This window comes from Henckelia pumila, chromosome 3, assembly GCF_033568475.1.
Source record: "Henckelia pumila isolate YLH828 chromosome 3, ASM3356847v2, whole genome shotgun sequence".
Taxonomy (NCBI): domain Eukaryota; kingdom Viridiplantae; phylum Streptophyta; class Magnoliopsida; order Lamiales; family Gesneriaceae; genus Henckelia; species Henckelia pumila.
In genome coordinates, this window is record NC_133122.1 from 71,559,131 (window position 1) to 71,579,992 (window position 20,862).

The 20,862-nt window shown below is 38.2% G+C and overlaps 2 long non-coding RNA genes and 1 pseudogene across 2 annotated transcripts; 1 reads left to right on the forward strand and 2 right to left on the reverse strand.

Moving 5' to 3' along the window:
- Positions 1–10,466: 10,466 nt before the first annotated feature.
- LOC140886333 (uncharacterized) lies at positions 10,467–11,576 on the forward strand. The gene is made up of 3 exons (XR_012151524.1): positions 10,467–10,639; positions 10,750–10,781; positions 11,461–11,576. It is a non-coding gene; the product is annotated as an uncharacterized lncRNA (long non-coding RNA).
- Positions 11,577–12,856: 1,280 nt separating this feature from the next.
- On the reverse strand, positions 12,857–14,914 carry LOC140886326 (uncharacterized). The gene is made up of 4 exons (XR_012151521.1): positions 14,777–14,914; positions 14,306–14,376; positions 14,066–14,111; positions 12,857–13,103 (listed from the first exon to the last, which is right to left on the reverse strand). It is a non-coding gene; the product is annotated as an uncharacterized lncRNA (long non-coding RNA).
- Positions 14,915–16,095: 1,181 nt separating this feature from the next.
- Positions 16,096–18,803, reverse strand: LOC140888995 (6,7,8-trihydroxycoumarin synthase-like; annotated as a pseudogene).
- Between the last annotated feature and the right edge of the window lie 2,059 nt (positions 18,804–20,862).

Consider the following 20,862-nt stretch of genomic DNA (forward strand, 5'->3'; position numbering starts at 1 on the left):
GATTTATTCTCATCGGAGTTATCCGGTTGTTGCTTTATTTGTATGTGTGCATTGCATCAGGTTGGGGCATGATCAAGCTAGAGTTGGCTTGGATAGCTTGAGAAGAGAGATAGCATGTGATGATTCGGGTTTTAAGCAGATGACATGTATTTATGATTTGGTAAACATGTTAGAAAGCAAGAACTTTTTTATATGTTGTTTTTGTCAAGTATTGATTTATACTTGAGAGTTCATGTATTCTAGATCACTTGATATTAGTTTGAATGCATGTAAATTATCTAGAATTATGTTGAGAAGTTTATATGAAGTTTGTATGAGATTTGGAATCACTTTGTGCAACAAGATTCATTTTATTTTTCTGGACAGAGTGCCCGCTCGATCGGGTAAACTCCACGGATCGAGCGCGGCCTGTGTTTGCAAAAACAGAGTATTGAGCTTTTGGGCTCGCTTGATCGGGTGATTTCCACCGATCGAGCGAGGCCAAAATTGTTTCAGACCCGAGAGCTGGACTTTCTTGCCAGCTTGATCGGGTGAATTTACCCGATCGAGCGAGGTGCTCAGTTTTTTTTTTTTAAAAAAAATTTAGCTCTTGGTTTGAATATTCTTTTATTGTTTGATTAATTATTTATTAATCGTTAATTGCCCTAAGATGAGATTAGCAACCCGAGTCCCCACAGATGGAGTTAAACTATTTGGATACACATTAACCTATATTGGAAGTGTGATGGAAATCAAGTTTACAAGTGTCAGGATCGATGAGCTACTGCTACTGAGGTAGAACGAGTAGTGAGCTACTACTGTTCTAGAACTTGTTGCATGAATTAGTACCTGACTGCTACTAGTGAGTTCAGTAGTGTTAGCCGCTAAATTCTCTTTTCTCTTGGATCTCTAAGAGTCAACCAACAACTATACGGATGTGCGGAAAAAAGTAAACTAGGAGATTGAACTTGCATCAGCTGGCTCTACTGGTTGTGTTTGTGTGTTCAGCGAAAAGTAATCAACACAACAATTTGTTTTTAGATGTTCGGAGATTCAACTGCTCCTACGTCACCCCTTCATCTGTTTCCAGAAGGTATCACTAGAAGAATTTGACACAACGGCCCACCTCAGACAGGACTTACCTGACTTCTTACTGTTGAGACTCCTAGTTAATCTATTGTTTTCAGGCCCTTTGCTGAAATTAGGTTACTGAGGTTTACAGTACCTCAACGGTTATAAATACAATATTTGTACAGTTTAACACTTAGCACAATATGATCCCAAAAGATCTGATAGACTTGATGCGTGTGTTGGTGTTCTTCGGCTTATGTATGATCTTCTATGTAAGCATTTGAACTCTTTTTCTGTGGATATGAACAACTAAAAGTGTTCCGTAGTCCTTTGATAAGTTGTAAGTAATTGTGAGTTCTTGGGAGCCGGACAGTTCTTCCGTTTGGATGTGATCTCAATTTATATCTGCAAGATAACAATCATCTTTTATTCAAATGCATCCGTTGGTAACTAGTCGTTTTCTTGTCTTTTAGTTCACTGTAAGAAGGTACACTTTAGCTGTGTATATCTGAGTCTAATCAGTGTACTAAAGACCTTTGGTTAATAGCTTTAATTCTTTCATGGAGAGCATCTACTCTTCTGCTTCTGCTTTTGCTCTTCTCAAACTGCTTCCAATTTTTTATATATCAAGTTGATGTCTGAAATACCTAATTTTTGTTAAACACTAAAACTTAGATATTTGATATCTTAACAACAAGCCATAGTGGCACTATCCACCACAGAGGTAGAATATGTTTCCATTTTTGAAGCAGCAAACAAAGGGATTTGGCTGAAAGGGATTTTGACAGAGCTACTGGGAGAAAGAGTAGGAAATAAAATCTTCACCAATAGACAAATTTCTTTACACTTGACTAAGAATCCCATGCATCATGAGAGGACTAAGCATATAGACATCAAATTGCACTTTATTGGGGATCCGGTGGAGCACGGAGAAGTTGAGATGGAGAAGATATCAACTAAAGATAACCCTGCGGATATGCTAAATAAATCTGTCCCTAGCATGAAATTCCAACATTTCCTATCAATGCTGGAGAACTTGAAGATGTTCCTTAGATGCTGGAAGATAGGCCCAAGGTTCATGAGAAATCCAAGGTGGAGTTTTGATGTGTTGGATTTATTATTCACGTGAGTGGACGACTACCTAAGGTGCACAAGAAAGGCAAGGAACTGGATGCATGCAGAAGATATATAAGAGCTCATTGTAACTAATCTAATGGCCACATGATAAAAACCTGAAGCACTGTTGCGGTGAAGATTAGAGGAGAAAAGAGAGATGATGCAACACTCTGCATGTGTGATCGATTACCAGATGCATTCACATTATTTTCTCCTTTCTTTGTAATCTTCCTAGGGCTATTAGATCAGTGGATTGATCTTCATGATGAGAGTCTTGTATCTCCAAATTTTATCATTGCATGCAAATTAAATGATAGAAGCATAAGTAGTGAATGGTGAATATAAACATTGAACATTTTTTTATTCATGGATTTAGTGGATATGAGCCTTGGGCCAAGTGTTTGTTGGATCAATTAATAGACCTGAACCACTATATATCGTTTTGTGCTCCTTTTTCTTTTCTTGCCTTTGGTGATTGATCGGTTCATTATATGTTGTGTTGTTCTTGGTGTGGTGATCCGTTTTCATCTTAGATCTATCATTGTATGTATTGGATCCAGTAACAACCGTATGCAAGGACATTGATTAAGATATATTATGACGAGTAAATAATATAATGTTGGAAACGTTGAATTAGGATGAATAATGAACAAGAGAAGAAATATGAAGAACAAGTAAGACTAGAAATTTAATGAGGAAATGAAAATCTGTTTTTGTTCATTCTATCAAGCCCATTCATAGGCAATAATTGTAGCGACCCTACCCGGATCCACTACCTAATCAGAGTGATTAGCGCAAGCAACAATAATTAAAGCGTTAAATAGCGGATAATTCCAAAGTACAACAAATCCAATCGGCAGAATACAACCGACGATAGAAACAGTGTATAATTCTTTATACAACCAAATCGAAATTAGGTTATCAGAATCTCTAACAAACTACCTCTGCACGGTAGCAACCTCAACCTTGCTGGGAACCACCGGGACCGTCCAGCCTCAAACCTGACCCACCACAAGGTGTCCCAAAACATGAAACATAAAGGGCGTGAGCGACTACGCTCAATATAGAAGCAATGATATAAATACAAATATGAGCATGCACATGACTTTAAAAATCAGGGTTAAATCACTTTACTCATGACGCCTGGAATACACAGTACCGGGCAAGAGAACGACTCCGCGTGGTACTCGTATATTCCCAAGACACGAATCCTCAGGAAGAATCGCCTCGACTGATGGAAACTGTCATGACTCACATCATACCCGATGCAGTCTCCGTAAAAACATATGCATGTGCTAAAAACAGTAAAACATAGCCAATACAGCACATACATCATGCATCACACACATATGTATAAATAACATGCCGGCTATTTCGGTTAGTACTTACGTACCTCTAACACTGCAGGTCAACTCCTAGCACACCCGTCTAGGTCCAAAGCCTACAAGTCTGCTCTACTGCGTCTACACATGTAAAAGTCCATGCATCACTATAAACGCTCTAAAAGCCTTAACTAAGCTATTTCATACTCTTAAATATTTTTAGGAAGCAAAATTATACCTTCGTCCGTCGTCAGCCCGCTGGTGTAGAATCGCCTCAAAACTTAGGCACACCTCCGCTATGACGCCGGGATCGCTACGCAACTTCTGGATTCCCAATAGGATGCCTAGAACTCCGTAGATCTAAGTAAGAAGGTTCGAAAACCAGAGGAAAGGAGGGGAAATCGGTGTACAGAATGAGGGCTCGGACCCCTTATTTATAGATGGCGATCGGAACGTCCGATCGCGAACGGAGCTTCCGATCGTGACATTGGAACGTCCGATGTCACCTCACGTGCGTAAGCAGTGACGTCATCTTGCTGACGTCGGTGATGATGCCAGCCCTAGCAAGAACGGAACCTCCGATTCTCCAACGGAACGTCCGATCCCGATCGGAGTTTCCGATCCGTGCTTCGGAGCTTCCGATCCACTTCGGATAATTTTAGGCAAAATTTAGTAATTAATTTCCTTAATTACCTTGATTAATTGCGGGTCACTACATTCTCCCCCACTTAAGAAATTTCGTCCTCAAAATTACATCTTAAGGAAAACATAGTACGCAAAATCTATGATCTTATTACAACTGAACAATATACATTCGATACAACAGAGTACAAAATTTTAAAACAACTCGGGGTGCTCGGCTAACATCCGACTCTCCAACTCCCAAGTAGCTTCCTCTTTACCTCTGCGTTGCCACTGTACCATCACCAACGGTATGCGCTTGTTACGAAGCACCTTGTCCTTCCTATTGAGAATCCTGAGAGGTTTCTCCACATATGACAAATTGTGGTCTAGTTGCACCTCAGTCGGACGCAAGATGTGGGACTGATCCGCCGCGTACTGTCTCAACAAGGACACGTGGAACACATCATGGATCTCCGAAAGATTTGGTGGCAAGGCTAGACGATAAGCCACGTCTTCAACTTTCTCGAGAATCTCAAAAGGACCAATAAATCTTGGTGACAACTTACCCTTGAGACCGAACCTCATCACCTTCCGGAAAGGTGATACACGCAAGAATACACTCTCTCCTTCTTCAAAATGAAGTGGCATGCGGTGAGTGTTCGCGTAGCTAGCCTGTCGATCCTGGGATGCCTTAATCCTGCGTCGGATCAATTCTACTGCATCAGTCATCTGCTGAATCATCTGAGGACCCTCCACCTGCCGCTCACCAACCTCATCCCAAAACAAAGGTGTACGACAACGACGTCCATAAAAGGCCTCAAATGGTGCCATGCCAATGCTGCTATGGTAGCTATTGTTATAAGCGAACTCCACCAATGGAAAATGATCGTGCCATGCTGGGCCAAAATCCATTACGGTAGCTCGAAGCATGTCCTCGAGAGTACGGATAGTCGTCTCCGATTGCCCATCAGTCTCTGGATGATACGCTGTGCTCAAACTCAAAGTGGTACCAAGAGCACGCTGAAAACTCCCCCAAAATCTTGAGGTAAAACGAGGATCTCTGTCGCTCACAATACTCAGTGGAATACCATGCAAACGGACAATCTCTTGCATATACAGCTGTGCCATCCTGTCGAAGGTGAAATCCCGGTTATATGGTAAGAAATGCGCGGATTTCGACAATCGGTCAACAACAACCCAAATCGCGTCTCAATTCCTGGAAGACATAGGCAAGTGGGTGACAAAGTTCATCGTCACATGCTCCCACTTCCACTCAGGAATATCGAGATTGTGAAGTAGACCTCCGGGTCGACGATAGTCTGCCTTGACCTGCTGTCACACAAGGCATCGGGACACGAACTGATAAACGCTGCGCTTCATTCCTTTCCACCAAAATCGAGTACGTAGATCCTTGTACATCTTCATGCTGCCAGGATGTACTGAGAACCTACTATGATGAGCTTGCGATAAGATCTCATCTCTAAGTGTGGAATCATCAGGCACAACCACACGGCCAGAAAGACACAACAAACCATCTGCCTGAAAATGAAAACCAGCTGAATTCTCACCCTCAGTGAATCGGGCAAATCTTTGAATCTTGGGATCAACACCCTGTGCCTCACGAATACGTCTATACAAGGCTGGCTCGGCAAGCACAGATGCAACACGAAATCCCTGTTGTTACTTCTTATGATGGAAAGTGAAACCCAAGGAACAACACTCTTAGACCATTCGTGACACTGCACTGGTACGAAGGGAACTCAAATAAATCTTGCGACTAAGCGCATCAGCAACCGGATTAGAAGATCCTGGATGGTAATTGATTTCGCAATCATAGTCCTTCAGCAAGTCCATCCAACGGCGTTGTCGCATGTTCAACTCTGCCTGAGTGAATAGGTACTTCAAACTCTTATGATCAGTAAAAATTTGGAATCGTTCACCGTACAAATAATGACGCCATATCTTCAGAGCAAAGACAATGGCTGCAAGCTCTAGATCATGTACGGGATAATTCCCCTCGTGAGTCTTTAGTTGCCTGGAGGCATAGGCAATCACATGCCCATTTTGAGTCAACACACACCCCAAACCCTGAAGTGAAGCATCGGTGTGGACTACGAAACCACCAGATCCAGTCGGCAAGGATAGTACTGTAGCAGTCGTCAATCGACGTCTCAACTCACAAAAACTGTCTTCGCACGCGGAAGACCACTCAAAAGAAACATCCTTTCGCGTCAACTGTGTCAAAGGCCTGACTATCTGAGAGAATTTCTCCACGAATCGACGGTAGTATCCGGCCAAACCCAAGAAACTATGAATCTCAGATGCTGTCGTTGGGCGCGACCAATTAAGAATAGCCTCTGTCTTGCTAGGATCCACTGATACTCCATCTCTAGAAATGACATGACCAAGGAATACAACTCGGTCAATCCAAAAGTCACACTTGCTGAGCTTAGCATACAACTGATGCTCTCGCAAGGTCTGTAAAATAGTACGAAGATGAAAGGCATGCTCATCCATGCTACGAGAATACACAAGGATGTCATCGATGAACACTACAACGAACTTATCCAAGAGCTCTCGGAAAACCCTGTTCATCAAATCCATGAAAACAGCTGGAGCATTCGTCAGACCAAATGGCATCACTAAGAACTCATAGTGCCCATATCGAGTACGAAATGCTGTCTTCGAAACATCCTCGTCTCTAACTCGCAACTGATGATACCCAGAACGCAAGTCGATCTTGGAATAGACAGAAGTACCCTGCAATTGATCAAACAGATCGTCAATCCGCGGGAGAGGATACTTGTTCTTTACTGTCACTTTGTTCAACTGACGATAGTCAATGCACAAACGCATCGAACCATCCTTCTTCTTGACGAATAGAACCGGGGCTCCCCAAGGTGAAACACTGGGTCGAATGTAGCCCTTATCAAGAAGATCCTGCAACTGCTGCTGCAACTCTCGCATCTCAGATGGAGCTAATCGGTACGGTGCTCGGGAAATCGGTGCTGTCCCTGGCAACAAGTCAATGCCAAACTCGATCTCTCGCACAGGTGGTAACCCTGGAATCTCGTCGGGAAACACATTCGGGAATTCACTGACTACTGGTATCTCCTCCATGTCCGGACCCTCTAAGGATGCATCAATCGCATAGATCAGGTAGCCTTCCCCGCCAGACTCTAAAGCACGTCGGGCTTTCAGAGCAGAAACCACTGGCATCGGGGGTCGCGCTCCCTCACCATAGAAATACCAAGCATCCTCAGCCTCGGGGCGAAACTGGACAAATCTCTGGTAGCAATCCACTACCGCTCGATATGAAGTCAGAAGATCAATCCCGATGATACCATCAAAGTCATCCATCGCTAAAACCATCAGGTTAGCGCTCAACAGATGTCCCTCAAATCCCAAAATACAACCCAAAACAAGACGCTTATCTAAGACTTCCTGACCCATCGGAGTCGAAACCGCTAACAAGACGTCTAAAGAAACAAAAGGTAATCTATGCCTCTTAACAAACCGAGCTGATATGAATGAATGCGAAGCACCGGTATCGATCAAAAGATAAGCAGGAAAACCGCACAAACTAAAAGTACCTGCAATCATGTTCTCACTGTCTGCCTGAGCCTGCTCCTGGTTCAGCGCAAACACCTGCCCCTGAGCACGCGGGCGCGATGACTGTCCTCTCGAAGAAGACTGAGAATGATGTCGCTGCGATGGCTGCGACTGCTGACGTTGCTGCTGCGAAGGCTGCTGCTGATACTGCGGTGGCTGATAGATAGTGGTCTGAGAACCACCAATACTCCCCGAACCACTCACTGTACCGGCCAAAGTGGGACAATCTCTTCATGTGACCCTCCTGGCCGCACTGAAAACAAACACCAGTGATATGAGGACACGGTCCTGGGTGATGCTTCCGTTTGCACTGACGACAACGTCGTGAATCACCAAAACGATGAACACCGCCAGATCCGAAAGAAGAAGAAGAAGTACGTCAGGGTTAAGGCCCTGAAGAAATAGATCGTGCATCGTCTCTGAGCTACTCGCAATATGGGGACTGAAAGAAAGAAGCTCAAAGAATTTCTGCTGGTACTCATCAATGGTCATAGTACCCTGTCGCAAACTCAGCAACTTGCTCGCCTTCGTCTGACGCAAAGCTGGAGGAAAGTAATGCTTCTCAAAGGAAGACTTAAACTCAGCCCAAGTAGCGGTACCCCTAGCGGCAATAAACGGAGTAGAAGTAGCTCTCCACCACCTCTTCGCATTTCCCTCTAGAACAAAAGCTAAAGTATCCATCTTCTGGGCTTCAGTACACTGATACTCCTGAAAACAACTCTCCATATGCTCCAACCAGTCCTCAGCAACTGCAGGAGCCTCGCCACCCACCAATGGCTTAGGAGCCATCTGAAGAAAACGGTTCATACTAAAATGCCTATGATCCTCATGATGATGTCTACGGTGATGTCTCCTTGGTGGATCACCCCAACGACCACCGCTAGCCTGACTCTCGTAATCATCATCTGCCATCTGTCAATAACAACAGACAAATCTTAAAATCCGCTTTACTAATTCCCAGTTGCAATGCGCTCTGATACCAATAAATGTAGCGTCTCTACCCGGATCCACTACCTAATCAGTGTGATTAGCGCAAGCAACAATAATTAAAGCGTTAAATAGCGGATAATTCCAAAGTACAACAAATCCAATCGGCAGAATACAACCGACGATAAAAACAGTGTATAATTCTTTATACAACCAAATCAAAATTAGGGTATCAGAATCCCTAACAAACTACCTCTGCACGGTAGCAACCTCAACCCTGTTGGCAACCATCGAGACCTTTCCAGCCTCAGACCTGACCCGCCACAAGGTGTCTCAAAACACGAAACATAAAGGTCGTGAGCGACTACGCTCAATACGAAAGTAATGATATAAATACAAATATGAGCATGCACATGACTTTAAAAATCAGGGTTAAATCACTTTACTCATGGCGCCTGAAATACACAGTATCGGGCAAGAGAGCGACTCCGCGTGGTACTCGTATATTCCCAAGACACGAATCCTCAGGAAGAATCGCCTCGACTGATGGAAACTGTCATGACTCACATCATACCCGATGCAGTCTCCGTAAAAACATATGCATGTGCTAAAAACAGTAAAACATAGCCAATACAGCACATACATCATGCATCACACACATATGTATAAATATCATGCAGGCTATCTCGGTCAGTACTTACGTACCTCTAACACTGCAGGTCAACTCCTAGCACACCCGTCTAGGTCCAAAGCCTACAAGTCTGCTCTACTGCGTCTACACATGCAAAAGTCCATGCATCACTATAAACGCTCTAAAAGCCTTAACTAAGCTATTTCATACTCCTAAATATTTTTAGGAAGCCAAATTATACCTTCGTCCGTCGTCAGCCCGCTGGTGTAGAATCGCCTCAAAACTTAGGCACACCTCCGCTACGACGCCGGGATCGCTAGGCAACTTCCGGATTCCCAATAGGATGCCTAGAACTCCGTAGATCTAAGTAAGAAGGTTCGAAAACTAGAGGAAAGGAGGGGAAATCGGTGCACAGAATGAGGGCTCGGACCCCTTATTTATAGACGGCGATCGGAACGTCCGATCCCTCATCGGAACGTCCGATCGCGAACGGAGCGTCCGATCGTGATATCGGAACGTCCGATGTCACCTCACGTGCGTAAGCAGTGACGTCATCTTGCTGACGTCAGTGATGACGCCAGCCCTAGCCAGAACGGAACCTCCGATTCTCAAACAGAACGTCCGATCCCGATCGGAGCTTCCGATCCGTGCTTCGGAGCTTCCGATCCACTTCGAATAATTTTAGGCAAAATTTAGTAATTAATTTCCTTAATTACCTTGATTAATTGCGGGTCACTACAATAATGCAACCTAAAATATACGAAACTTAAACCACAAACAAATTCTACGCATGCAATACATTAAATGAAGCATGTGCCTAGCTACTTTTCAATTCACTCACTTCACACAGCCTAAAATATTAAATGCTACTTTGACAAACTTGATTGACAAATTCAATCAAAATAATATTGCATACAAATCAATATATTTTTTTACTGATGAGTCGATGCTTACCATAGGCTAGTAATCGAACGACACGTGGCGTTGAGTATTAAATTTTTTAAAAAAATAAAAATTCTCGAATTTTGGGCTCACTTTTAATAAAACGGGGATTTTTTAAATTAAAAAGACTCATCCACCTTGACCATGGTTAACCATGGTATACTCGTTGGTTAGATCTGAGAATCTTTTAATCGATTCATCTCTCATTCTCTCAAATTTACCTAACATTCTTTTCCATTTTTTTGGAAGAAAAATCACGACGATGAAAAAAACGGTTTCACGAATTTTTTTGATTTTTATTCAATCCACTCTACTTTGGAAAAGAAGGCAGTAGAAATAGCAGATCTAAAGAGGAAGATTAGTGTCTCAGATCGAAGAGGTGCAGATCGATATTCAAGGGCTCCATTATTAGTCGGTATTTTTCTAACCATATTCTTTTAGGTTGTGCAAAAAAGCCTCTTACATAGTATTGGTTTGAAAGATCGAAGAGGTGGACTTTTTTTTTTACCGTATTCTTTGATGCAGATATTTTTTGGGGGCCAACTGATTTCTGAACGGTAATTTTTCGAATGAATTAGTGTTTAAGGCTTGTTTATCCCCTTATTTACAGTTTAACTCATGCCATCGAAGAGGTGCAAATTTTTTTTTTTGAACGATATTCTTCACTTGCTTGCTAATCGATATCTTGCTTGTCAATATTTCGAAAAAGAAAATGAATATGTGGTAACCAAATCCGTAGCAAGCGTATTAATTTGGAACTTGTCACTGTTTTAGACTTCAACCCTTGTGAACTTGAAGGTTTGTTACATTTCTTGATTTTTAGTTTATGAAAGCATGTAGGTAAGGGCTTTTTAACTCATGTCATGATTGTTTGTTCGGACGTTCTGTAATATGAGGGCTTGAATCTAATTTATTGGTTTGTCTTGCTAATCGAAACCTCGCTTGTCAATCTTTCGAATAAGAAAACGAATATCTAGGAACCAAATCCGCAACAAACATTTTAATGGACAAGGTTTTCTGAATCATAGAAATGAAAAGTCTCCTGTGTTTTTTTGTCTCGTCTTAATATATATTGATAATGTTAGCATTAATTAAAATTTGTTAGGCACATTATTAAGATTTTTTCGGTATATTATGATACAAAGTTTGTACGGTATTGTGTAAGATTTATTTGCATTTCTTAAGATAAAAATATTAATTCGACTTGTACCTTATATTTTTTAATTGTTGATGCAGGAGGAGTAGTGAAATTGTTTGTTTCGAGCAGTGTTTTCATAACCGGACCGGTAATCGAACCGGTTTACTTAAAAAAATGGTCAAACCGGTCGGACCATTTTAACCGGACGGTCCAACCGAAAAACCGTTTATATAAATTAATATAATAAATAATATTTTTTGAAATTTTAAAAACTCAAAAATTATATAAATAGACATAAAATATATATTTAACATAGTTTAAAAGCTAAATAAATATGTAAATATATTTAAAATATCAATTATAGTTATAAATTATTTAAAAAATAAATTATTTATTTTTTAAAAAACCAATAATTATTAAAATATATTTTTCAAATGAAGTAGAAGTTTCAAATAATAATTTATTTATATATAAAAATATTAAATCTAAGGTTTAAAAGTAAAAAAAATTAAATTTTCAAAAAAAAATAAAAAAAATTCGAAAAAGCGGTTCAACCGGTTGAACCGGTTTTCCGGTTCTTGACCGGTCCAGCCAGTTCTTGACCGGTTTTGACCGGTTCTGACCGGTTGGATCGGTTTTCCGGTTTTTGGGGTCGGACCGGACCGGTCCGGCGACCGATTCCCGGTCGAACCGGTTCGGTTCCAAAAACACTGGTTTCGAGTGCAATGTGAGGAAAGTGAGAACCATACTCATGCATTTCTGGTTCAAAAGATACGATTGAATCGCGATGTTTAGAAAGTTGAAGACTTCATCGTATTTTCTCCTAGGTTGTAGATTTGCTATTTGTTCGAAGATTTTAGACGATCGTAAATTTGTATTGATTTGGTATTTATTCGAATATATTAGACTATCGTGAATGTGTATTAATTTGACATTTATTCGAAGATTTTAGATGATCATAAATGTGTATTGGCATTTATTCGAAGATTTGTCACTAAATTTTATGAAAAGTAAACTTTCACAACAAGAATTGAAAAATTCTCCACTGTTTCATTGTTCAACTGTTTTATTAAAAAATATAATAATTTTTTTTTTAAACTAAAACTCTCATTGCAAATCTTAAGACACTGTATTGTATGAGCGACAACTAACTAATTTTTATAAAAACGGATTCTTGTAATTGCAACAAATCCACAACCACCTACTGAACAACAGTCTCTTCCATTTTTATCCCACACACTAAGTTTCTCAATAGCAGGCTCTTTTATTTTTACTCCTGCGCTGCTTCTGCACTTCCCATGCTTCTGCTATCTTCTCCCTCATTCCTCTCCCGCTCACCAATGACTGGAACGCCATTATTCAATGCAAAAGATATTTACTTACAAATTCTAAACTTTTTACATGATTGTAGGAGAATATCTAACCATTTCAATATATGAAAGATGTTAATGCAATGCAAAATATTTGGTTTTCATACATAGACTCCTTGTCAATGCCAGCTAATTTTAAACTGAATAAGAAACTGAAAATACGGGATATGGCAAGCATCAGGGCCAGAAACAAAATACATAATCTACTGTCTAAAGCATCAAGCATGACTTGATAGTGATCCAATTGGAATAAATACAACTTATGATTCAATCAAGCAAAACCATCTTCCTTCGCATTGCTTTGCATTGACATTAGATCTGAAATGACGAATCCCTTTTTCAACTTTGTTGCGGCTTAGTTTCCATAAAACCTTCAAAATCACAAGATAAGCATTTAAGCATAGAGAAGCTCTGAAAACAGAAAGGAAAAGGAAAATGAAAAGGAAGGGAAGAAAAAAAAATGTTAGCGCCTGGGCTTGACCTAGGAAGAAACCAAGACAGCAACCAACTAGTTCCAAAGAAATACGAGAGTTAACACAACCAACTAGTTCCAACCAGTGTTTTTGGAACCGGACCGGATCCGGTCCGACCCCAAAAACCGGAAAACCGGTCCAACCGGTCAGAACCGGTCAAAACCGGTCAAGAACCGGTTTTTCAAATTTTTTTATTTTTTTTTTGAAAATTTAATTTTTTTTATTTTTAAACCTTAGATTTAATATTTTTATATATAAATAAATTATTATTTGAAACTTCTACTTCATTTGAAAAATATATTTTAATAATTATTGGTTTTTAAAAAATAAATAATTTATTTTTTAAATAATTTATAACTATAATTGATATTTTAAATATATTTACATATTTATTTAGCTTTTAAACTATGTTAAATATATATTTTATGTCTATTTATATAATTTTTGAGTTTTTAAAATTTCAAAATATATTATTTATTATATTAATTTATATAAACGGTTTTCCGGTTCGACCGTTCGGTTAAAACGGTCCGACCGGTTGGACCATTTTTTTAAGTAAACCGGTTCGATCATCGGTCCGGTTATGAAAACACTGGTTCCAACACAACTCCCGCAACTAAAACAACGATGAAGTAACCAAGACAACAACTAGTTGGTTACGTTAACTCTAGTATTTCGTTGGAGAAGAGATTCGAATCTGAAATTATGTGACTTTCTTTCCTATGATTTGAATTGATCGAAAAAAAATGTTAGCGCCTTTTTTAACGCTGAACTACCTATGGTTATGATCATCAAGTCCCTGCCAAAATTAGGAAAAAAAAGTGAAAGAAATCAATTATGATCATTATGTCCCTCGTCACCTTTTTTAACGCTGAACCCTTTAGCATGCGCATAATTATCATGTCCCTGCCAAAATTAGGAAAAAAAAGTGAAAGAGATCAATTATGATCATTATGTCCCTCGTCACCTTTTTTAAGGTTGAACCCTTTAGCATGCGCATAATTGCAAAAGAATAAATACACATCTTCGACGCTTTTGACTACTTGACCAATGAGTAGTTTACTCTCCAATTGATCTACAATAGAGTTGGTAGATAATACCTCAACATTTTCAGGAATCGCATATTCTGAATTTGCAACTTCAACCTCTTCAATGTTGTCTCCCATCAAGTCTATAATTAAAGAAAAATGATTCAAAGTAAATAAAGAGATATAATTTGTCCAAAAAACAATGTTCTAAGAATTTACTCACAACGCTTCAAATGTTAAAAAAATGTCATAACTCACAATTTTCCAATACTCTATTTGCAAAAATTTCTAACTGAAGCAAAAATCAAATTAATACTTGGTCAACAAAATATTTCAATGTTAAATTCAAAGAAAGTGATCAATGAAGCAAGACCAATAATTAACATTCTAGGCATATCCAAAACGGTAGTCAAAATATGAAGGTTTACTTTCAACGGTGATGAGTAAATTGCTTCAAGGTGGTTCCAAGCTAATTAAACAATTTCACGAATCGATTACGACGTCATTTAACTAAATTACTTCTGAAATTACAAAGAAAGATACCTTAGGTGAAGTATCTTTGTTGGCGGAAATTTTTTTTAAATCGTGAAATAGAGGATGAAGGTGGGTTGAGTGCCAAGAACAGAACTTTCGAATGTGGCGGGATCGTGAATGAGCAGCTGCGGCGTGCACTAGTCGAGTTCAAAGCAAAAATGAACTCTCTATGTCCTTCGTAGCGGATCAGTAATTCGATTAATATTGTTCACTTCGTTTCTCAATTTCTCATAATCTGAGAATCCCTCAAACAGGCCGGTAATGTTCGAAAAATTACCCCCGTTTCTATGATATGAATATGAATTCTGTAAAGAAAGAGCAAATGAAAAATTATATGGTATTTTTAATTGAAATAGTAATCAAATCGATGGAGAGGTTCGGCATAGAACAGCAAAATCTAAACGTTAATCCAAAATATTTAATCGTATAAAATAATCTAACATTAATCTTAAGAACTATAAAACAACCGAACCCAATAAAAAACAAACATAAATCCTATGTAAAAATATCTAAACATAAATCCTAAGAAAAAAAATCAAAATATAAATCCTAAGATGTAAAACAGTGGAACCAAAAAATTAAAAAAATGAACTAAATCAAAATTCCACACAAGATTGGTGACCTTCTTGTTGATCATTCCTGAAGAACCTACGCCAGAACCAGTGTTTCTTCCACTCTCTCTCGTTCATCTCATCTATGGGAATTCCTTCGGTGGCACAAAAAATCTGGAAATCTCTCAAACATGATAAAGGGTCGGTAATTCGCCAAATATTACTCCCGTTTCTAAGATATCAAATTTAGGGCTGGGACGATGATGGTGGGTTGAGCGCAACGAGCAGATTGTTTCAATTTTTTCGTTTGGAGGATGATGGTGAGATGAGCGCGAAGGGCGTATCTTTTCAATTTTTTGGTCCTAACCATGGTTAGACATACGACAAGAGTGAGCCCAAAATTCATGCATTATCTTATTTAAAAAAATTTTAAAACTCAACGCCATGTGTCGTGCGATGACTGGCCTAGGGCAGTAACCTAGGGCCAGCATCGACTCATATATTGAGACTGCTTATAAATTTTTTATTCCAAAAATTCAGTGTCGAGACGTAGAACTTGCTCAACTAATTTGCCCTTTCACATTCTTTTGGTCAAGTACTCATAGTATTATTACAATAGAGGAAACCTGAACAACGTTATATACAAGTTCAAATGCATCACAATTATTCTTTATTAATGGTATTGGTCGCTCTCTCACTAATGCCAGCATATAATCATATAATATTAAGATTGGTGAAGTAGATGAACAACATGGTAAACCTCAAAGTGCATATATCTCAACATCTATATTTTGTTGGTATTAGGCAAAGTGGAATTTTCTTGTGCAAAGTCAGCCCATGTGAGGCTTCAACATCTATGTCCTCTTTCTTGAAACCCTCTGGCAGCTCCCAGTCGAAAGAGTAAACAAGATTGGCTAGCACAAACTCCATAGTTGCAAGCCCTAACGATATCCCGGGACACCCCCTTCTTCCCCCAACAAAAGGGATGGCCTCAAAATCTTGGCCGATTATATCGATACAACTATTCAAGAATCTCTCTGGCATGAATTCATCTGGGTTTTTCCAATATTCCCGCGGGTCTCTTCCAATAGCCCAGGCATTGATGTGGACTCGAGTTTTAGGCGGGATCGTGTAACTTTCTATGTAGCATTCTTTGGAAGTTTCTCTAGGTATTAGAAGTGGACCCGGTGGATACAATCTCAATGTCTCCTTTACCAATGCTTTGAGATATGGAAGTCGAGACAAATCATCTTCATTTACTAAACCTTTTTTACCAATGGTTCCTCTGATTTCGGTCTGAAGTTTTTTCATCGCATTTGGATATTTCACGAGGGCAGTCATTCCCCATATCATTGCAGCTGCACTTGTGCCGATTCCAGCCACAAATATATCCTAGAGATGAAGCTTATGAAATAAATCAATCTCGTTTTTCTCCCTAAATTTGTATGGTCTCACTTGTTAGATCTCGCAAAAACCATTATGTAATTCCATTTGTGGAATTTCCAAAAGTAATTATTCTTTGGCATATCGAGTTACTCGAGCTCGACTCGTACATATATATCGAGTTACTCGGCTCGAACTTCAAAAACATAAAAAAATAAAATTGAATTATTTTATTATATATGTTCCATATAGAAATTATGTTGTGTTGATCAAACTCAAAAGCTTAGGAAATAAATCAATCTCATTTTTTTAATGACGTGGGAACTCAGCAATCGCTACCTTTCGGTGCGCATTGGATAAATTCCCGAACTAACGTAATAGCCTGCAAACTATGCTAACTAGATAAATGTTTAGTTTTGTATTTAATGAGGGGAATTGTAAATGGGGGTTAGCCAAAGTGTACATCTATTATTTTTTTTTATTATTATTATATACGGTCTCAAGTACTTGTTAGATCTCGCCGAAACCATTATGGAATCACATTTGGGGAACTTTCAAACGTGACTATTCTTTGGCAACTCTGACTAACAATTAATGTAAGGTACGTAATTGTTATCAATATCTTTTGTGTTGATCAATACTTGCAACTCTCGTGAAGTACGAAAATCCACGACTTAATTACATCGAACGAGCAGACATATATAAAATCTGTTGTGTTGATCTATATATTAATATTTTTGACTTTGTGTTTATACTTTCTACCACACAAAATTTGAAAAATATCATTTTCAATGAAAACAATTTTGACCTATATAGTCTATTATTCGAGGGGCCTAACTTTAGAAATTTGGGGGAAAAAATCGGTAACCCTGACAACAAGCCTTACAAAAGTCCTCCAAGTGAGATGCTACCTATACAAACACTACCCCCAAAGTATATTTAAGGATGGAGATTTATCAATACGTGTCATGAGGTCGCTATTTTTTCCAATGGATAAAATCTCCATGCATGCACCCTTATATGGATCATGGTGTAGTGTCCGTAGGAGAGGCCCTAAGTCAGCTACAAGTGGTTTTTACAACTAGCGCAGGAGATAGCAATATATCAATCAATAATAATAGTAATAGTATAAATATGGTCAGTTGAGGGTTTCAAAAAATTACGAATATGGTGATGCAAATCATGAGATAGGATAACTCACATATAGCACCACCTTAATATGATCCCGTGTCAGGTCAATAGAACAAATCCTCTGTTCCTTAAGTTTGATTAACAAGTCAAGAATATTGTTGGGATTCATCATTTTATCCCTATAACTTGAATCCAGATGCTCATCAATCAATCCTTGGTTGAACTCATCCATGTCTTTAAAAGCCTTATCAAGCTTGGATAAATCCCTGATAGCTTATCCACGCAACTACATAAAGGTAAATAGTCAGAAACAAAGAACCCTCCCTGCATGGCCTCGACTTGAAACAGAAGATCGATGAATCTCCATTTATTCGATTCATCTTCATCTGATTTCATGCCAAAAGCAATCCTACAGATCAAAGTACTAGTCAATTCAAGCATTATGGTACTCAAATTGACACCATCTGATGAGTTAGTGACGTTTGCTATACTTTGCTCTTCCCGTATCGACTGGAAGGATTGGACCTGTTTGTTGCTTAACAGGTGAAGAACACAGATCTTTCTCAACTCCCTCCAAGAATCGTTGTACGGGGAAAAACCTATATCCAATCCTCCGTAGCTTAATTTCTGCATGCCAAGAGATGGCGGCCTGCTGCAGAAGGCGAGGTCGTTGGTTTTTAGAACTTCTTTCGCCATTTTCGCTGAAGAAACTATGAGAACTTGAACTTTGCCTAGCTTCATGAACATGAGAGGACCATATTTTTTTGGCGAGTTTGAATAGATAGAGGTGAGTATTGCATGACTCGAATTGGTGAAGGTTTCCAATGATTGGGAGGCTCCGGAGGAGATGGCGGATTACGGGATTTTGCTGCTTTTTTCGGCCGGTTTTTCAAGAGGAAGAAGACGACAACGAGCAAGATCAAGGTCACGAGGAGAACGGCCATCTTTAGTGTTTTGTGATCTGCTAGCATTTTCATATAGAGAGAGATGTATATCATGTTTAAAAAAGTATGTTGAGACGTATATGTTTGAAGTAGGGAGCTGGTACACTATTAGTCAATACTTTATATTTTTTTGGGAAAATCGAAAATAAATATGTACATAAGCATACCGCAAAAGTCTATCTATTATTATTTATTTATATATAGGGAAAACTTCAAATTTGGTCCTATATGTTTGTCTTTTTGTAATTTTGGTCCTTTATTTTTTTATATTTCAGTTTTAATCTTCCATATTCCGATTTTTGGCAATTTTGGTTTTTTTTACTCGAAAATGCTTATGTGACACTGTACACATCAGCTCCAAATCAACACTAAATTTGTGCCACGTCAGCTTCACGCCGGAAAAATGACTAAAATTGCAAAAAACATAAAGATAGCAGACTAAAACTGAAATATAAAAATCTAAAGAACTAAAATCGAAAAATGACAAACATACAGGACAAAAAAAAAATCAATTTTCCATATATATATATAAATATGTAGTTTAAGTTGTCAATTTAATTTGGTGTCATTATTATTATTATTATTATTATTATTATTATTATTATTATTATTATTATTATTATTATTATTATTTTATTTTTGCATTTTCTCATTAAATGTTTGTGCAAGATTATATTTTCATGAGCGACCAATGTGCTTGAGAGGTTTCTGAAAAACAAAACCTCTAAAACATGAAACCAAGTGGGTTTTAGTCAATGCTTTCTATATATATTTTTTTGTATTTTTCTCGGTTTTTCAGAAAATCGAAAATACATATGCACGTGATCGAAATATAATTACTCTAGTAGTGAGCAGCTCTCTCTCTATATATATAACTAGCATAACTGCATATATGCACTGCGTGTATATAAAATCATATAATATATTTAGTTTCATATGTTATATATAATTTTTTTTCAATTTCTAAAAATATAATATAAAATAAATTTAAAATTCATTTATCATTTTATCCGATATATAATAGTTAGTCGAGAAAAATATGTAAATATATATAAATAATATCAGTTTTACCTATTTATATAGTGTTAAGGATAATTTTGAAATAAAAAAGTTGATGTTCTCATTCTAAGGTGCTCAACTATTATATATAGTATAATATAATATATCTAATATATATTATTTATGTAATATATACTATATATTTTATTATATTATTCTATTATCTATATATCTATTACATCTTACATATGTGAGTTTATTTGTAAATTTACATGACTATCTTTTTCCATCAATACTACATAATTAATGTGTTTTTTTCAATAATTTATTTATTTGATCAATTGAAATGAGTTGTTTTTACGTGTTTTATTGCATTATTTTGCATTTGTTTTGCATGATTTTGTTTTGTTAAGGTCATTCATATTTAGGCTTTGAATATTTGTTGTATTCGGATGACTCCTCATGATTTTTGATTGGTTGTAGGCAAAAGATGGAGAAAATGAAGAGTTTGAGCACAGAGAAGTAACACAAGTAGGAATCGCAAAACATTAATGGTCCAAAATTTAATTTTGACTCTAGCGTGAACAAAATCCAATCTCCATTGTTCAGATTGTAGTTTAGGATGTTTAAAGCTTCTGTCAAAATTTTAGCTCGATCCGACGGTTAGAACTAAAGTTATGAATTTTTCAAAAATGATGCGCTCTGGGACAAAACAGGGCCGCGCCCGAGAGGAAATTTCTTGCCGCGCGGGCGCGCCTGCGAAGAAATTTCACCCCGGGACAGAGTGCCATGGCGCTCGGGCTGCCACTTCTTACCGCCCGGGCGCTCTTGCATAGAAGAAATGGGATTTTTCTCTGGTTTTTTGAAAGGAAAGAATAACTCACTAAAAGAAATATGAGTTTTCACTGCATAATATTTACGGCACACATTAAAAGCACGCTATTAATGTTATTAGTTACGGCGTGCTTGTACATGAACGCTCTTAATATTATTAGATCTCACACAAACAACAGCATGCAGTAAAAGCACGCTGTAAATAATTGTTTCCGCAGCGAATTAAAAGAATGATGTTAAAATTATTATTTAT